General features: G+C 45.1%; 2 long non-coding RNA genes across 29 annotated transcripts in view; one reads left to right on the top strand and one right to left on the bottom strand.

The window, feature by feature from the left end:
- The window catches only part of LOC149122872 (uncharacterized), a 33,874-nt gene extending 17,435 nt beyond the window's left edge, over positions 1-16,439 (bottom strand). For 9 of the 27 annotated variants that reach the window (XR_016219980.1, XR_016219978.1, XR_016219983.1 and 6 more), the window contains exons 1-2: positions 15,966-16,439; positions 11,036-11,150 (exon numbers count right to left, since the gene is read on the bottom strand). This is a non-coding gene — a long non-coding RNA (uncharacterized LOC149122872). Of the gene's footprint in view, positions 1-5,484; positions 7,220-11,035; positions 11,151-11,183; positions 11,461-15,965 lie in introns of those variants that run through there. The other 18 variants (XR_016219990.1, XR_016219989.1, XR_016219995.1 and 15 more) reach the window with 8 other exon arrangements.
- On the top strand, positions 14,346-15,946 carry LOC149122873 (uncharacterized). Of its 2 annotated transcripts, none has more exons than XR_016220004.1 (2): positions 14,346-15,319; positions 15,686-15,946. It is a non-coding gene; the product is annotated as an uncharacterized LOC149122873 (long non-coding RNA). The 2 variants fall into 2 exon arrangements; XR_016220003.1 differs by having other exon boundaries at positions 14,346-15,397.
- Positions 16,440-18,238: the final 1,799 nt, after the last annotated feature.

Raw genomic sequence — 18,238 nt, 5'->3', positions numbered from 1 at the left:
TCCAGTGGATGGAGGACCTTTTTCTCTGACTTTCAAATAAACAAATCAGTAGAAAATTATCGGTATGCGATATGGAACAGTGGGTCTCTACCACCACTGGTTAAAGCCAGAGTTGCTCCACTTCCAATCCAGTTCCCTACTAATGCACCTGGGAAAATACCTGAAGATAGTCCAACTACTTGGACCATTTCTATCCACCTGGGAAACCTGGATCGAGTTCCTGTTTTCTGGCTTTGGCCTGGTCCAGTCCTAGCCACTGACACCATTTGAAGAGTGAACCAGCAGAAGGTATTAGATAGAAAGATAGATCTGTCTCTCCCTGTCTCTCTATGAATCTGCCTTTCAAATGAACAAATAAATAAATAAATTTTAAAACATATATTGGTGTGAGTTAAGCAATCTTGAAGGCAGCAGCCTCAATTAAAGCAGTAGACAACTAAAACAGGTGATTTGTGATTCCAGGTGCCAGCAGCATATGGATGGCCTAGCAGAGGCCACCCTAAAATGCTTACTAAGAATTACAAATGAAATGGTTGAATTTTATACCTGCACAATTTTTCTCCATTTTGAGTGCAAGAGCCCAGAATCTTGGACCATCTTCCTGTGTTTTTTTTTTTTTTCAGAATATTAGCAGGGGACTGGATCAAAATTTGGGCAGCCAGGACATTAACTGGTGCCATATAGGATGCCAGGGTCACAGGCAGTGGCTTCACCTGCTATGCCTCAACACAGGCTGCAAAACTGTTTTAATCTTATACATCTATTTGAGCACTGAACTGTGATTTATTTGTATTTTACAAACCAGCAAGCAGTAAAAGCATGAATTATTCACATGTTAAGTAATGGAAAATAGATTCACACTAAATTTTGTAGCATATAAGTAGCTGATACTAAGTGTGAAAACCTTGTATAATGCCCACATTTGGATACACAATCCATAGAGATTATTAGGGAAAAAGTGTAACCATGAACAAGGAAAAGTCTTCCAAAACAGTTTGTTCCAAATCAACTGTGGTTTCTGAAATGGGTCTCAAAATACAACTTTTAATATAAATGTGGTAAATTAAATAACCCTACTCAAAAATAAATAAACCAGAGTTTGTGACATCTACAAATCATTTGATATTTGTCAATGCACTTCACCATAGCTCTATATATCAAATATGACAAACTACATTTCACATTAATTGGAAAACAATAATTTTTTTAAAAAATCATAGTAGACAAGACACACACCCTGGTATTTGATGTGAGCCTCCCAATCAGCAGATTAAACTGATGCAGCACAATCCCTGCCCCACAGCTCCTGGTTTTGATTTAGCCCAGACTCAGTTGTGAGCCTTGGAGGATGAAAGCACTGTATCTGTTTGTGTCTCTGCCTAAAAGATATAAAAGAATAAATGAAAGAAATGTACTACTCCACTCATAAGCAGGATGCAGCTACAGAAGAGATGTTGACTCTAAGCCACTCAACGTCCCTTAGGATTAAGAGAATGGGGCCTCTGAGGGGAGAATGTTGTAGGCAGGCATATAGAATAAAATTCATTAGGTGTGTGAGCTAAAAGACTACACTTTCACCATGCCCCTGTGTGACCTCATACCCCTACCTGGCCACACCTGTGTACCCACTGGCCCATCAGGTTAATTAACCTCTCCCCTTTGGAAGTGGAATAAAAGTCTGGGACATGATGTCCTTCTCTCTCCTTTCCTTGGCCTTTTGCCAGTATGGGGCTTGCTGCGGCGCTGTACCTCCAGGGCTCGTGGCCTTTGGGCCACCCACCCCATGCTTCCTGGCCTAGATGTTCCTCCATGTGGCTGGTTCCTAGTACTCAGCATGAATTCAGATTTGCTTCTCTCCTGTAGATAGGGTTCTCACTCTCCTATGCATTTCTTTCACTAAATAAAAGCTTAAAAATGTAAAAAAAGGCCGGCGCCGCGGCTCACTAGGCTAATCCTCCACCTTGCGGCGCCGGCACACCGGGTTCTAGTCCCGATCGGGGCGCCGGATTCTGTCCCGGTTGCCCCTCTTCCAAGGCCAGCTCTCTGCTGTGGCCAGGGAGTGCAGTGGAGGATGGCCCAAGTGTTTGGGCCCTGCACCCCATGGGAGACCAGGAGAAGCACCTGGCTCCTGCCATCGGATCAGCGCGGTGCGCCGGCCGCAGCGCGCTGGCCGCGGCAGCCATTGGAGAGTGAACCAACGGCAAAAGGAAGACCTTTCTCTCTGTCTCTCTCTCTCACTGTCCACTCTTCCTGTCAAAAAAAAAAAAATGTAAAAAAAAATGTGGCTCTCTTCTGCTCTTTTCCCTATTTCTAAACTTTGCAACACAAGCAACCACAAATGTGCTGCATTAAAATAGATTTGCTTACTGTGGACATTGCAGGGAGGTTTGAGGGTAAGAAATGCCACTTGTGATAACGTCATTGCATACTGGAGTGCCTTGCTGGAGCCTGCTTGTCCTACCTGATCCATCTTCCTGCTAATGTTCATCCTGAGATGATGATTCAAGTACTTGAGTCCCCCCCTCAGAAACATGGTAGCTGCAAATGCAGTTTTTGGATGCTGGATTTAGCCTGTCCTAGCCACAGCTGCTGCAGGCCCCTGGGCAGTGAGCCAGCAGATGAGAAGGTCTTTCTGTCTCTGCCTTTCAAATAAATGAAAATAAATAAGTCATTAAAGAAAAATGACAGCAAAAGAGAACAATTAAAATATCCTATTTTAATGAATTCTACTATATAAATTATCGTGTTCAATGTGGATTATCTAAATATACCAATTAAAAGAGATTGAAACAGGCCGGCGCCGTGGCTCAATAGGCTAACCCTCCACCTTGCGGCGCCGGCAAACCGGGTTCTAGTCCCGGTCGGGGCGCCAGATTCTGTCCCGGTTGCCCCTCTTCCAGGCCAGCTCTCTGCTGTGGCCAGGGAGTGCAGTGGAGGATGGCCCAGGTGCTTGGGCCCTGCACCCCATGGGAGACCAGGAAAAGCATCTGGATCCTGGCTCCTGCCATCGGATCAGCACGGTGCGCCGGCTGCAGCGGCGGCCATTGGAGGGTGAACCAACGGCAAAGGAAGACCTTTCTCTCTCTGTCTCTTTCTCTCACTGTCCACTCTGCCTGTAAAAAAAAAAAAAAAAAAAAAAAAAGTCAAAAAAAAAAAAAAGAGATTGAAACAGCCAAAATAAAACCAAGACCAAACTATGTGTGATCTATAAGAAAACCATTTTAAATATAAAGACACAAACAGATGATCTGATTCTGAGTTAATTAAAGAAAAAATTGGATGCCAGCATTATAGCGCTGTATCAAGATTAACTTCCTACTTATGGTGCTGGCATCCAGCAGAGTATCAAATATCAGCTGCTCTGTTTTCAGTTGAGCTCCCTTCTAATGTCTAGGAAAGCAGTGATGATTGTCCTAGTACCTGGCTCCTGCCACCCATGTGGGAAACCCAAATGGAGCTCAGGTATCCTCCAGATGAAGAGTTAGGGTCCTGGCTTAGGCCCAGCCCAGCCCAATCCAGCCCATTGCAGCCATTTGCAGAGTGAACCAGAGGATGGAAGATCTCTTTCTCTGTCACTCTCCCATTCAAATAAATAAATATTTAAGAAAGAATAAATTTCACTTGCATATGAAATGTGAAAGATCTGCATTACAACATGGTGACTCTGCCATCATCAAAAAAAAAAAAAAAAACTACATGATAGAATGCATATGGTGGTGAGGTTTATTTCACTTCTACACACATATTTATCACCACTAATGTGTTAAATTATTCCATTTTTTTCAAGTGAAAATATATAAGTACATTAAGAGTAGGATAAACACAAAGATAGCTTCAGTTCTGATTAGGATTTAGGTCAGAAAAATTTTAAGTGTTACACAATGAAACTGAAGGCAGTTTTCCAAAAGGATAGTACACTGTTTCCTTAGCATCAATCTGTGCAAAGTAAAATCCATACAACTGAACGGGCATTACAGATACATCAGTGGTAATCAGTACAAATAAATATAAGTGGAAATACCAAGTCACTGGAAACTGGTATTTAGTAATGAATAATCAGAGATGCCAGTTACTACTAGATGGAATAAGGAAATAAGGTCATCCCAGTGTTGACAAGTCACAAAATACACATCAATGAAAATTTAGTTAATCCCTCCACTCTATGAATACTTCATATTAAATATGAATTTATCCACAACCTGCCGCCTAACAATATTTTTTTCACATATTTAAAATATTTGCCATGCATTAGCACTGGTGGGGAATTAAAAAAAGTAACAGTCACAGACATCGAATAATAATCTAGAAGAAAGCAATGTTCCATAACCACTGGAACCACTGACGTGAACTTCCTGAACGACTGTTAGAGTCGACCGCCCAAAAAACGTCACCAAGAGACACGTCTCTTATGCAAACAACATGGGGAAGTTTTATTGATCATCCAGCATGCTGGGGCTGTCTGATCGTCATGAGCAGAGCAGCCCCGAATAACCAAAGGTTAGGGTTTATAAAGGCAAAAACCGCAAAACCGGGAAGGGGGGAATACATGGTTGCTATGCACGGTTGCTATACACAGTTGCTAAAATCAAAAGAGAGTACATAAAATCAAAAGAGAGTATATGGTTACTGGGGTCAACATAACCTAAAACCTAAGTGAAATTAATATTTATCATAATCTTGACAATACCAGTTACAATATTACAATTAGCAATTAGGACTTGACATTAATGTAAGACACAGACAAATCACATCTTTATTATTAGCCCAGGTAACCCAGGTGCAACCTTTCTACTTTTAAGCTTGAGCAATCATGCTAGGGGGTTTTTGTGCATTGCCAAGGGTGATGTAGTGCACTGCTATTGTCCGACTATTTGAGATCATAGCTTCAGACCAGTCTCATGGGGGTGGGGGGGTGGGGGAGTGCTTTCTCAGAATGGAGTCTCAAGTGCTCCAAAATGGAGTCCCTACTGTCAAGGTGCTACTTCACTCTGTCTTATTTTTACATCTGTACCAGGAAGGTTTAAACCTGTAAGCTTAAGCTTAACTTTTTACACCTGCACATATACAATTTTAACTCTTCATGACAACCTAGAATAGAAAGATCTGGGGAGGCCAGCACCTTGGCTCACTAGGCTAATCCTCCACCTTGCGGCGTCGGCACACCGGGTTCTAGTCCCGGTCGGGGCACTGGATTCTGTCCTGGTTGCTCCTCTTCCAGGCCAGCTCTCTGCTGTGACCCAGGAAGGCAGTGGAAGATGGCCCAAGTGCTTGGGCCCTGCACCCACATGGGAGACCAGGAGAAGCACCTGGGTCCTGCCTTCAGATCAGCTGGCTGCAGCGGCCATTGGAGGGTGAACCAACAGCTGGCTGCAGCGGCCATTGGAGGGTGAACCAACAGCAACGGAAGACCTTTCTCTCTGTCTCTCTCTCTCACTATCCACTCTGCCTGTCAAAAAGAAAAAAAAGAAAAAAAAAGAAACATCTGAGGAAAAAACACTCAAGGCAAAAAAGGAAGACATCTTTTTGTGTAAAATATCAATAGTTAATATCAGCATCCTGAAAAGTTGAAAAGCCAAGAGACAAACACAAGCAAAATTCTTCTTTGGAAGAAGCAGATCGTAAACTACAAAAAGAACCACAAAGAATTAGACCTGGTCACTTCTGAGGGCAGTGGGGGAAGAAATCAGGAAGACACCTGAACTGACAAATGCCCATTCATTCACTTGGGTAAGCATTCTGTGGGTGTTTATACTTTTTATGTAAAGTCAGCAGAAAATAAGGCTACTGAACAGTAATCAGGCCCTTGCTTCTCGACAACTGGATTCACCAGAGAGGAAAGCATTTATTTCAAGAAGCCGGCATCTTGGGGAGAAAGAGATCTCTTCATCTAAAATGTGCTCTTTCCACCCAACAAGCCAGCAAAAGCTGTTTCTAAGAACACGGGTCGAGGGGCAGACACTGGCATATGGGGTAAAGGCACAACCAGCAGTACCACTGTCACATATGGGCACCAGCTGCTCTGCTTCTGATCCAACTCACTGTGAATGCAGCTGGGAAATCAGTGGAAGGTCACCCATGTGCTTGGGCCCCTGCCACCCCCTTGGGAGACCTGGGAGATGCTTCTGACTCCTGGATTTGGTCTGGCCCAGCTCAGGTGATTGCAGCCATGTGGGGAATGAACTAGCTGATGGAAAATCTCTCTCCATCTCTTCCTCTCTCTCTCTCTATCTCTTCCTTTCGAATAAAATAAATAAATCTTTTTTTAAAAAATGGGTAGCTTCAGATGGAGGTTAGAAATCAAAGTGATTCTACTTAGTTGACAATTTGGCCGCTGTCCAGGCTTTGCGCTAATAAGTGCTCATCTGGGGATATCCAAGGCATCAACCAGGTGAAGATGTTTTGATGGGGCTGAAGCTCCTTTCTTAGCTGGGTCAAAGCCTGCTATTCTGGGCTGGTGCTGTGGCACAGCAGGGTAAAGACTCAGCCTGTGGCACCAGCATCCCATATGAGATGCTCCTTTTCTGATCCAGCTCTCTTCTGTGGCCTGGGAAAGCAGTAGAAGACGGCCCAAGTCCTTGGGCCCCTGAACCCACATGGGAAACCCAGAAGAGGCCCCTGGCTCCTGATCAGCTCAGATCTGGCCATTGCAGTCATTTGGGGAGTGAACCAGTGGATGGAAAACCACATAGGATCCCTGATCATTATAATAATCACTTACATAATATTAAGTCAAATTATGTATAAATATACTAAGTATATTGAATATTTAATTAATAGACATTTAAAAAATATTAAAAATCTCAACTTTTAAAACTCAGTTTTCTAAACCCAAAGTCAGAGAATACATGAGATAATCTTGACAAAACACAAAATTTCTTTCCCTTCTGTAATAACCAAAAGGTAAAGAAAATTCTTTTGTGCTGTGTTTCTTCTAATGGGAAGCTCCTCCAGATTACTTAGAAGTTAAACCCAATGGAAAGGTACCCAACCTTAGCCACTGGAGGCTGTGAGCATTCAACATTATAAAAGAATGAAAAAACTTAGAAAACATTACACCTGTTGCCAGTACTGTGGCTTAGCAAGTAAAGCCACCGCCTGCAATGCTGCGATCCCATATGGGTGTCAGTTCACGTCCTGGCTGCTCCACTTCTGATCCAGCTCTCTGCGATGGCCTGGGAAAGCAGCAGAAGATGGCCCAAGTCCTTAGGCCCCTGCATCCCTGTGGGAGACCCAAAAGAAGCTCCTGGCTGCAGCTCAGTGCAGCTTTGGCCATTGTCGTCATCTGGGGAGTGAACTATCAGATGGAAGACCTCTCTCTCTCTCTCTGCCTGTCTGTAACTCTGCATTTCAAATAAATAAATACATCAAAATTAAAGAAAATAATACACCTTAGAAACAAAAGCAGAAAAAAAAACCCATAGAACAATTTAAATACATCTAGAAAAGTCAGGTGTAGGGGCCAGTGTTGTGGCGTGGAGTGTAAAAGCCACCACCTGTGACACAGGCATTCCACATGCACACTGATTCTAGTCCTGACTATTCCATTTCTGATACAGTTCCCTGCTAATGTGCCTAGAAAACCAATGAAAAATGAAAAAGTCCTTGGGCCCCTGACAGCGAGGTGGGAGAACCAGAAGAAGCTCCTGATTCCTGGCCGTTGTGGCTCAAGTTCAGCCATTGTGACCATTTGTGGTGTGAAGCAGTAGACCAAAGATCTCTGTCTCTCCCTCTCTCTGTAAACTCTGCCTCTCAAATAAAAAGAAAGCTTAAAAAATATTAGGTGTAGGGGTTGGTGCTGTGGCGTAGTGGGTCAAACCACTGCCTGCAGTGCCAGCATCTCATAAGGGCACTGGTTTGAGTCCCGGCTGCTCCACTTCCTATCCAGCTCTCTGCTATGGCCTGGGAAAGCATCAGAAGATGGCCCAAGTCCTTGGGTTCCTGCACTCACTTGGGAGACCTGGAAGAAGCTCCTGGCTTCACATCAGCACAGCTCTGGCTGTTGCGGCCATCTGGGGAGTGAACCAGCAGATGGAAGACCTGTCTCTCTCTCTCTCTTCCTCTTCTCTCTCTGTGTAATTCTGACTTTCAAATAAATAAATAAAGCTTTTTAAAAAATCAGGTGTAAAGATCAAGTACTCTTATTATCCCTAGTCTCCTAAGATAAATATTTCTTTCAAGATTAATTTATTTCCAAGGTAGAGTTACAGGGAGAGAGATCTTCCATTGGCTAGTTCATTAGCCAAATGGCCACTACAACCAGAACTGAGCCAGGCAGAAGTCACTGCCAGGAGACTCATCCAGGTCTCTACATGGGTGCAGGGTCCCAAGGACTTGGGCCATCCTCTCCTGCTTTCCCAGGTGCATTAGCTAGGAGATGAATCAGAAGTGGGCCACGAGGAATCAAACCAGTGCCCATATGGGTTGCTGCCATCACAGGCAGTGTCTTAACCCGCTGTGCCACAGTATCAGCTGTAAAGACAAGCATTTCTCATGACAGGCCATAACTAAACAATAAAGGAGGAGAAAAAGCTTATAAGAGATGGCTAGTTGTTGGAAAGGAGTCAACCAAATGGAAACTGTAAGAAGCTGCAGTTGAGAAGATGGTTGAAAATGTTATTAGAGGGGCCAGGCACTGGAGCATAGTAGGTTAATCCTAGGAAAGCAGAGCAAGATGTGCTTGCAAATGGGGGACCCACAAGAAGCTCCTGGCTCCTCTTGGATTGGCTCAACTCCAGCCATTGTGGTCATTTGGGGAGTGAACCCATGGATGGAAGACATTTCACTCTGCCTCTCCCTCTCTCTCTCTCTCAAAATTTTAGGCACTGTGGTATAGAAGGTTAAGCCTCCTCCTCAGTGCCAGCATCTCATGTGGACTCTGGCTCAGTTGAGTCCCAGCTGCTCTACTTCTGATCCAGCTCTCTGCTAATGCACCTGGGAAAAGCAGAGGAAGGTGGCCTAAGTACTTGAGTCCCTGCACCTGTGTGGGAGACTCAGCAGGCGCTCCTAGCTCCTGCTTACTGGCTCCTGCCTGACCCAACCCCCACCCATTGAGGCCATTTGGGTAGTGAGTCATTGGATGGAGAGCTCTTTCTTTTCCTCTTTCTCACTTTGTATCTCTGCCTTTCAGATAAATAAATCTTTTTTAGAAAGTTATCTTCTTTAAAATCAAGTATTAAAAATCTCTAGCAAATATTTATCATTAATATTTATATTTTCTAAAAAAACTTTACTGATTTAACACAGGGGACTAAATCCTAGTTTTATTTATTTAAAAGACAGAGTTACAGAAAAATAAAGCCAATGAGAAAGAGATTGTCTATCTGGTTCACTCCCCAATCATCTACAACAGCCAGAGCTGGGACAGGGTGAAGCCAGAAGCCAGGAAAGTCCATGTGGTTCTCCCACATGTGTGGCAGGGGTCACAGCCATCTTCTGCTATCCCAGGCACATTAGCAGGGTGCTGGATTAAAGTGGAGCAGTCTGGACTCAAAGAAGCACTCTTATGGGATGCAGGTATGATAGACTGCACTTAACCTATGATGCTGCCCCCACTTTGAAAATTCTTAATGTCAGGGCCAGTGTTGTGATGTATGGGTAAGGCCAACACCTGTGATGCTGGCATCCCATATGGGCACTGGTTCATATCACAGCTGCTCTACCTCAGATCAAGCTCCCTGCTAATGGCCTGGGAAAAGCAAAGAAAAATGGCACAAGTGTTTAGGCCCCTGCTACTGATGTAGGAGACCAGAATGGAGCTCCAGGCTCCTGCCTTCAGTCTGGCCCAGTGCTTGATTATTACAGACATCTGGGGATGAACCAGTAGATGGAAGATGTCTGTCTCTGTCTCTCTGACTCAGCCTTTCAAATACATAAATAAATCTTTCAAAAATTCTAGGCTTTGGGATATTGACTTAGAATTATTTCTTATTGGGGCTGGTGCTGTGGCATAGTAGGTTAAGTCTCCACCCGCAGTGCTGGAGTGCTGGCATCCCATAAGGACACTGGTTCAAGTCCTGGTTACTCCACTCCAATCCAGCTACCTGCTAATGACCTAAGAAAGCAGAGAAGGTGGCCCAGAGTCCTTTAGCCCCTGCACCCATGTAAGAGAGTGGGAGGAGGCTCCTGGCTTCTGGCTTGAGATCTGCAAGGTCCAGCCATTGCAGCCCTCTGGGGAGTGAACCAGTGGATGGAGGACCTCTCTCTCTCCTTCTCCCTCTCTCTGTTATTCTGTTTTGCAAATATTTAAATAAATAAATCTTAATTTTTATTTCTTATCCTTGGAAACTTACTGTTTAGTGAAAACTTAGCAAGTAATTTTGAACAGTTATATGTTAACAACTTATGAAAACATTTACCGGGCCGGTGCCGCGGCTCACTAGGCAAATCCTCCACCTTGTGGCACCGGCACACCAGGTTCTAGTCCTGGTCGGGGCACCAGATTCTGTCCCAGTTGCCCCTCTTCCAGGCCAGCTCTCTGCTGTGGCCTGGGAGTGCTGTGGAGGATGGCCCAAGTGCTTGGGCCCTGCACCCCATGGGAGACCAGGAGAAGCACCTGGCTCCTGCCATCAGATCAGCGTGGTGCACCAGCCACAGCGTGCCAGCCATGGTGGCCATTGGAGGGTGAACCAACGGCAAAAGGAAGACCTGTCTCTCTGTCTCTCTCTCTCTCATTGTCCACTCTGACTGTCAAAAAAAATTTTACCAAAAGGCCCAATGCCTTCTATATATTTTAAGGCAAGAGTACATGTATTTAGAAAAATCTATCTTTTACATTTAGCAATTCAAAAAAAGTCATCCTACTGCAGAGTAGCCCTTGGTCTCTCTAGCTGTTACACTGCTTTATCTCTCTTCAGCCACTCTAAGTCAGAGATGCTCTTATCCCTGGGCAGGAAAACCTGAGGTCTAATTGCATAGGGTCCCCAAATCAGTAATCCATCCCGTGATCACCTTGAGGAGAGGATCTGGGTTGCACATGGCACAAGCATCATGAGCCATCAGGGGTGGGATTCCCTTTGTACCCAGTCATCCTTCACACCTTGCACAGCTCGTACTGGGCATTCTCTTCAGTGTGTGTTCAGTTTGTATACCACCTCCAGCTCATGTCTCCACCACGTGGCTTCTGCTGTGATGTAGTGAACAGCAAGACAGCCCTGTGGTGTCAAAGATCAGGCACAAATACTCACCTGTCGGCTTGATGCTGATGTTTGCTCCATCTCAGACATATCCACAAATCCAGCAAGGCTTGCAGCATCAGCTTGAACCTTGCTGTGGATTCTGACCCAGCACTGCTACATTATCTTCTCTACCCCCTCTCCAGTCAGTGCATACTTGAGTCTATTTCTCAGGAAGGTGAGGAGAGGGAGACATCCCTTAGGTTGCAGGGACCTGATGATGCACAAGGTGCCACAGCAAAGACCACCAATTCATTTTTCAGCAATTACACTTACATTGCCTGAGAAACTACCATATTAGATAAGTATGGTTATTCTCTTAAGTCATGATCTTGCCACAGAACAACTTTAAATTGGACTTCATAGGAAGCAATGAACACTGTATCATCTTTTCATCTAGTGTTTGTGCTTAGGTGAAAATTACGTTGTGATTTTAAATAACACAAATAAGCACAACCAACTTTTACACATACAACAGTACACACACATAATGCATAGCATACATTATTACACAGAAAAATATAGAAATCTCTGCAACTCTTTTTAAATCTTTTAATCAGGCCCTATGGTTCACCATGTGGGTAGCCAATTGCACAGGGATGAATGTTGGTAAGAAGAGCTTATTTCTAGAAGCTGGCATCTTGGGAGAGCCAGAGAGAAAGGTCCTCCATCAGCTGGACCACCCCCAAATGACCACAATGGCTGAGGCTGGGCTAATCCCAAGCCAGGAGCCAGGGCCTTCCCCATATCTCCCACATTGGTACTGGGTCCCAAGCCCCCCTGGGCATCTCCCACCACATTCCCAGGCCACAAAGCAGAGAGCTAGATCAGAAGAGGACCAACAGGGACATGAAACAGTGACCACATGGGATGTCAGCACTACAGGTGGAGGTCCAGCTCTATATGCCACAGCACAGCCACGAGAGAGCTCTTGATATAAAATGTTCTATCTCTGTTAAAGGGTTAATTTTTTAAGATTTATTTATTTATTTGAAAGAGTTAGAAGAAGAGGTAGAGAGAGAGAGAGAGGTCTTCCATCCAAAGGTTCACTCCCCAATTGGCTGTGATGGCCAGAGCTGTGTCAATCCGAGGCCAGGAGCCTGAGATCATTCTGGGTCTCCCACTTGGGTGCAGGAGCCCAAGGACTTGGGCCATCTTCTATTGCTGTCCCAGACCATAACTGCTTAAGGGTTTCTTAAAGGACAAGGGTAGCTTCAGGGGAGGTAAATAAAACAATGAGTCACCTTAATTGACAATATGTAAATGCCCAAGCTTTTTTCTGATGAGGCCTCTTAACCAGGGGGCTCAGCATCAGTTGGGTGAAGGCTTCTTTGTTAGCTGGGGCAAAAGTCCACCATTATACAAATATTACTATTCACCAGAGTAATTCAGGCAATATACAATATCAGTAATTGGTTTTTGCTATATAAAATGTGAAAAGGAAAAGAGAAGGAGGATGGCTTTAGTATGGTTAAAATTCATTTTTAAAAGCTCCAATCAACTGAATATAATTACTTCCTGCTGTTAGTAACCTCAATTAACCCTATTGTTCCTGAAAAATTTACTTGAGCATTTAACTCAGAAAGCAACTCTAGTCCCAGTGATGGTACTGGACACTAACATACATGAAGATAATTATATCCTCATTTCAGATTCAGTAAGCACTCTGCTGGAAAAACATCTTTTATTGCTTTATTAACTCTTGTTCCTCACAGTCAATTTTATCAGAGGCCTTTGTGGAAATTTACAATATTTTAAAAAAAATTTTCTAAATTTATTTGACAGATAGTCGGTGAGAGAGACAGAAAGGTCTTCCTTCCATTGGTTCACCCCCCAAATGGCCACTACAGTGGGCGCTGTGCCAATCTGAATGAAGCCAGGAGCCAGGTGCTTCTTGTTTCCCATGTGGGTGCAGGGCCCAAGCACTTGGGACATCCTCCACTGCCTTCCTGGGCCACAGCAAAGTTGGACTGGAAGAGGAGCAACTGGGACTAGAACTCGGCACCCATATGGGATGCCAGTGCTGCAGGTGGAGGATTAACCAAGTGAGCCATGGCACTGGCCCCTATGATGGATTTTTTAAGAGACCAGGGAGCCCCAGGGTCTCTGCTCTACCACTGGGCTGAGGCAGAGCTGAAGCTCCTGCATTTTCTAAATTGACAAGGACTCCTAACCTGTCTCCTTGGGCATCACAGCCACAGACACAGTTGCTGGAAAGTTTAAGGGATTTAAACGCTTACTCTGTCCCATTTACCAGAACTCTCACAAAACCTCTACTGTTAGAAACCCACTGACGCTGTGGCATATTGGGTAAAGCAGCCACCTGCAGTGAGTGCCAGCATCCCATGTGGGTGCCCATTGGGGCTGGTCCTGGGTGCTCCAATTGTGATCCAGGTCTCTGATGTGGCCCTGGGGGAGCAGTGGAGGATGGCTCAGGCCCTTGGGCCCTTGCATTGGGTGTGTGTTGGGGGGGAACCCAGAGAAAGCTCCTGGCTCCTGGATTCAAATCAGCTCAGCTCTGGCCATTGCAGCCATCTGAGAAATAAACCAGTAGATGAAGGACCTGATGGAACAAGGAAGAAGGACATAAGCCTCAGCCATTCTCCTGCATTGAACGAAAGAGATAAACATTGGAATGTACTCTTTGACCTAGAAACACAATTGGAGGGCCTGCGCTGTGGCATAGCGGGTAAAGCCGCTGTCTGTAGTGCAGGAATCTTTTAGGGGTGCCGGTTTGAGTCCTGGCTGCTCCATTTCTAATCCAGCTCTCTGCTATGCCTGGGAAAGCAGTGGAAGACAGCCCAAGTCCTTGGGGCCCTGCACCCATGGGAGAGACCCAGAAGAAGCTCCTGGCTCCTGGCTTCAGATCGATGTACCTTCTCTGGCCATTGTGACCATCTGGGGAGTGAACCAGAGGATGGAAGCCTTCTCTCTCCCTCTCTGCCTCTCCTTCTCTCTCTGCTTAACTCTGACTTTCAAGTAAATAAATAAATCTTAAAAAAAAAAAAAAAAACCTCAATTGGGTCTCACACTCTGCTGTCTTCATACTCCACCCCTTACAGCCACCTGAAAGACCAGTTCCAGGAATTCCCCTCTGCCTGCTGCCCCCTACCTCACCCCCATCCCCAGCCTTCCCTGGGGGTCAGGGCCTTCTGTCAGGTGTTCCATCATGGGTACGTGGACAGTTGCAGTTGGTTACCATCTCTACGGATTTATTTTCCCTGAATAAATTTGGTCCGGCTACAAATTCATACACTACCTCCTCTCTATTCTGTGCCTCTTTTCCTAACAGGACACCCCCCCCACCTCTGCCTCTCTAACTCTGCTTTTCAAATAAAATAAACATTTAAAAATCCCACTCAACAACCACCTTCTCTTAAATTTAACACATATGCAGGCCATGCAATATTACAATAGAACACCATGTTTTTCTTAGTCATAAGATCGTAACTATATCCTGCCCAATCAGCCACGATGCAACTCAAGGTGATTTTGGATGGAAATTAAATTGAACCACTCATATTTCACCCAAGAGGAAGAAGTCCTCATACAAACAACCAAATGAGTACTCTTCCAAAAAATATCCAAGTTTCCTCACAGGGAGGCTGAAGTAAAAATCTTAGAATCCATCTCCTACACACCAGTACCACAAAAAATGACCTAAACCAGGTCCAAATGCCATGAGCCCAAAGAGCAGAGACAGAAATTGCAGGTATGTGTGGGCAGCCACAGGTAGTCACTCCCTTTGTTTACACTTAAACATATGAATGGAGACTTCCCGACACAGACAATTGGGCTAGGGAGATTCCGGGAAGAGACAGGAAGAAGCTAAACCTTTCACAAGAGATGATACAGATAATCAGTCACACCTGTAACCTGCATTTATCCCCTGAGTGTTTTATTGTACCCTTGTAATCAATAATTAAGAAGCTTATTGGGAACTCTTTGTAACCTTAAGAGCCTTTTTGATATGTAAATCTTTTGTGCTCCTTCTTGTAAACAATTGATCATGTTTAAATACTACTGGATTTATTCAATAAAGGAGCCTTGATCAGAACTTGTCTTGGCTCCATTCTTTGCGTCCTTGTCCCCGCATTCCCACTCTCTGTTTCAGGAAACCCAGTTCATTGTGCCGCAGGCCGGCACAGGTATGCCCCTGGTTCAACTTACCCAGTCTCAGAGCTGTTGACTCCGGACACAAAGGGGAGCCATTGACTCCCCGCAAGGTAGCTAATGTCACAGCGGGAACAGAAAGGAAAGTCCCGGAGAGAAAGTGCTCTCAGAAGCTGCGGAGATATCCCCAGAGTCCCAGCCAAAATGTTAGCTCAAAAGCGGCTCTGGAGTGGAGGTACAAGTGACCATTGCTGTCCTTACTAATGTGAAAGGGTTAAGCCACTTGAAAAATACATTCCAGGGGCCAGCGCTGTGGCTCAGTGGGTTAATGCCCTGGCCTGAAGTGCCAGCATCCCATATGGCCACCAGTTCTCATCCCGGCTGCTCCTCTTCCCATCCAGCTCTGTGCTATGGCCTGGGAAAGCAATAGAAGATGGCCCAAGTCCTTGGGCCCCTAACCTGTGTGGGAGAACCCGGAAGAAGCTCCTGGCTCCTGGCTTCAGATCGGTGCAGCTCCAGCTATTATGGCCAATTGAGGAGTGAATCATCGGATGGAAGGCCTCTCCCTCTCTCTCTCTGCCTCTCCTCTCTGTGTAACTCTGACTTTCCAATAAATAAATAAAATCTTTAAATAACAACAACAACAACAAAAATACATTGCAGACTTCTGGGCTAGCTCACCAGTGTTGTTTCCAGACACATAATCCGGCTCTGGATGCTCACCGCTTCAATTCGCCATAGCTGAGTGCTGGCCAGAGGAAAGGGTGTATTGCCAGAAGGCAGCTGCAGTCTTGGGAAAGAAAGTCCTCCCAATCCAAAGAAGCCTTTTTCTACCCAACCGCGCAGCACAGAGGATGTTTAAAGGGACAGGGGTAATTGGAGCACCAGGCTTGAAATAAAACAATGAGTCTATTCAATTGACAATTATGCAGATTTTCAGGCTTTGTTCTGAGGAAGGTCCCACCAGACAGTCAGGGGAGTCCAGGGTGTCAGGAGGGAGGTGCTTTCTACCTCAGTTGGGGGAGGGTTCTCTGTCAGCTGGGTCAAAAGCCTGCCCTTCCAAATCACCTCCTTTTTTTCAGTAGGCTTCCGAAACTCTTCTGCAAATATTACTCACAAGATTAGGGGAAGGTAGGATGCCTTCATTAGGACTACCATGCTGTTGGAGGAGGGTGATCAGGGTTTATAAAGAGGTTGTAATGCAGGGGGTGCTGGTGTAAGGACTAGATGACCTAATGGGGAGTTCTTGTAAGAGTGGACAACAGGCTTGCTTCTCCCCAGAACCTGTCTATTAGCAAGACAGAAGTGGTGATCCCACTCCCCCAGTTTCTAGCTTTATCATGAGAATAGCAAGGAAGCAATGATCTGCCCTTCTGAGCTTCTAGTTTTATTAGGAGAATAGAAAGAATTTGCCTATCCTACTATTCAGCTGGATTTTTGTTTTAACAAGAGCTAGCTAGACAGGATTATTGATGGGTTTTGTCCCCAGCCTCTGACTAATTGTTAGCTGTTATTATTCTGCTCATCCAAATTGTGGTTAAAAAACTCCACTCCATTTTTCAGGTCTCCCTCTCTTGGAGACCCCCTAGTGGCTGCTGTGGCAAGAGGTTTCTCATGTAAATAAATCTTGCTTTGCTCACTGCGTGTCCACATTAAATTCCTTGTGAGACAGGCACCCCAGGCACCTTCTTTCATCACCATTTTCCCCCATTACTTTGGTGTGGTGAAGTCATGGAAGAGTTGACAGTCTCTGGTGTCGGATGTCATGGCTTGTTGCTAGATCAATGACAAGGCTTAAGTTCTCTGATTCCTCCTGGTGGTCAGCACCTGAGTCCTTCAGCTCTGCCTCAGCCTAATGGTAGAACAGAGACCTGGGGCTTCCCTGCTCTCTTAAAAACCTACTGTAAATTTCCACAGATGCCCCTATGAAGTTGATTGTGAGGACAAAAGTTAACAATAGGATTTCTTTCTTTCTCTTTCTTTCTTTCTTTCTTTTTTTTTTTTTTTTTTTTTTGACAGGCAGAGTTAGTGAGAGAGAGAGACTGAGAGAAAAGTCTTCCCTTTTCCATTGGTTCACCCTCCAAGTGGCCGCTCCGGCTAGCACTTGGTGGCCAGTGCACTGTGCCAATCCTAAGTCAGGAGCCAGATGCTTCCTCCTGGTCTCCCATGTGGGTGCAGGACCCAAACACTTGGGCCATTCTCCACTGCCTTCCCAGGCCACAGCAGAGAGCTGGAGTGCAAGAGGAGCAACTGGGACAGAATCTGGTGCCCCGACTGGGACTAGAACCTGGGGTGCTGGTGCCGCAGGTGGAGGATTAGCCTAGTGAGCTGTGGCACTGGTCAATAATGGGATTTCTAAGAGCTGGGTGTCTACTTCTCACTGTTTCTACACACACACACACACACATTCCTCTCCTAGACAAAAGATTTCCCAGGTACAAAATTAGGTAATGTTATCAGACTCAGTAGCCTTCTTTGCACCAAGTGAACAGTGTTTTCCGGGTGTGTGTTTATTGGAGGGGAAGACTAGAACCACCTATGAAGTTATTGGGATAAGGCAGGACTTTGTAGTATAAAATATCGGGCTGTTTCCCAAGGCCTGCTTCTGTAGGCAGCCCATAAAGAAGTCATCGACAAGTCAAGGTCCGTCTTGGCTTGTGGAATTCCTGGGATAAAAAAGTCATGTACTCCCATGTTGAAGGAGAATGATCAAACAAGAACATTCTGCTAAAATTAACTATGTTATGACTGTGTTGCAGAAAGCCCGATAAGTTGCTTGTGTATGGTGTTATCCTCTGTGTTGCCTTGACCTATAGCTGGTTATGTATAAATATCGCTGAGACACTGGAATAAAGGAGACTTGTCTTGGCTCCATTCTCTGACCCTTGTCCCTCTTTTCATTCCCACTGCCCCCTTCAGGTTCTGTTTGACTGGTGCTGCTGGCCTGCACATGC

Source organism: Oryctolagus cuniculus, chromosome 13 (genome assembly GCF_051225735.1).
Source record: "Oryctolagus cuniculus isolate XC-2025 breed Fujian yellow rabbit chromosome 13, ASM5122573v1, whole genome shotgun sequence".
In the NCBI taxonomy this organism is placed as follows: domain Eukaryota; kingdom Metazoa; phylum Chordata; class Mammalia; order Lagomorpha; family Leporidae; genus Oryctolagus; species Oryctolagus cuniculus.
This window is presented reverse-complemented; position numbering and strand designations above follow the sequence as displayed.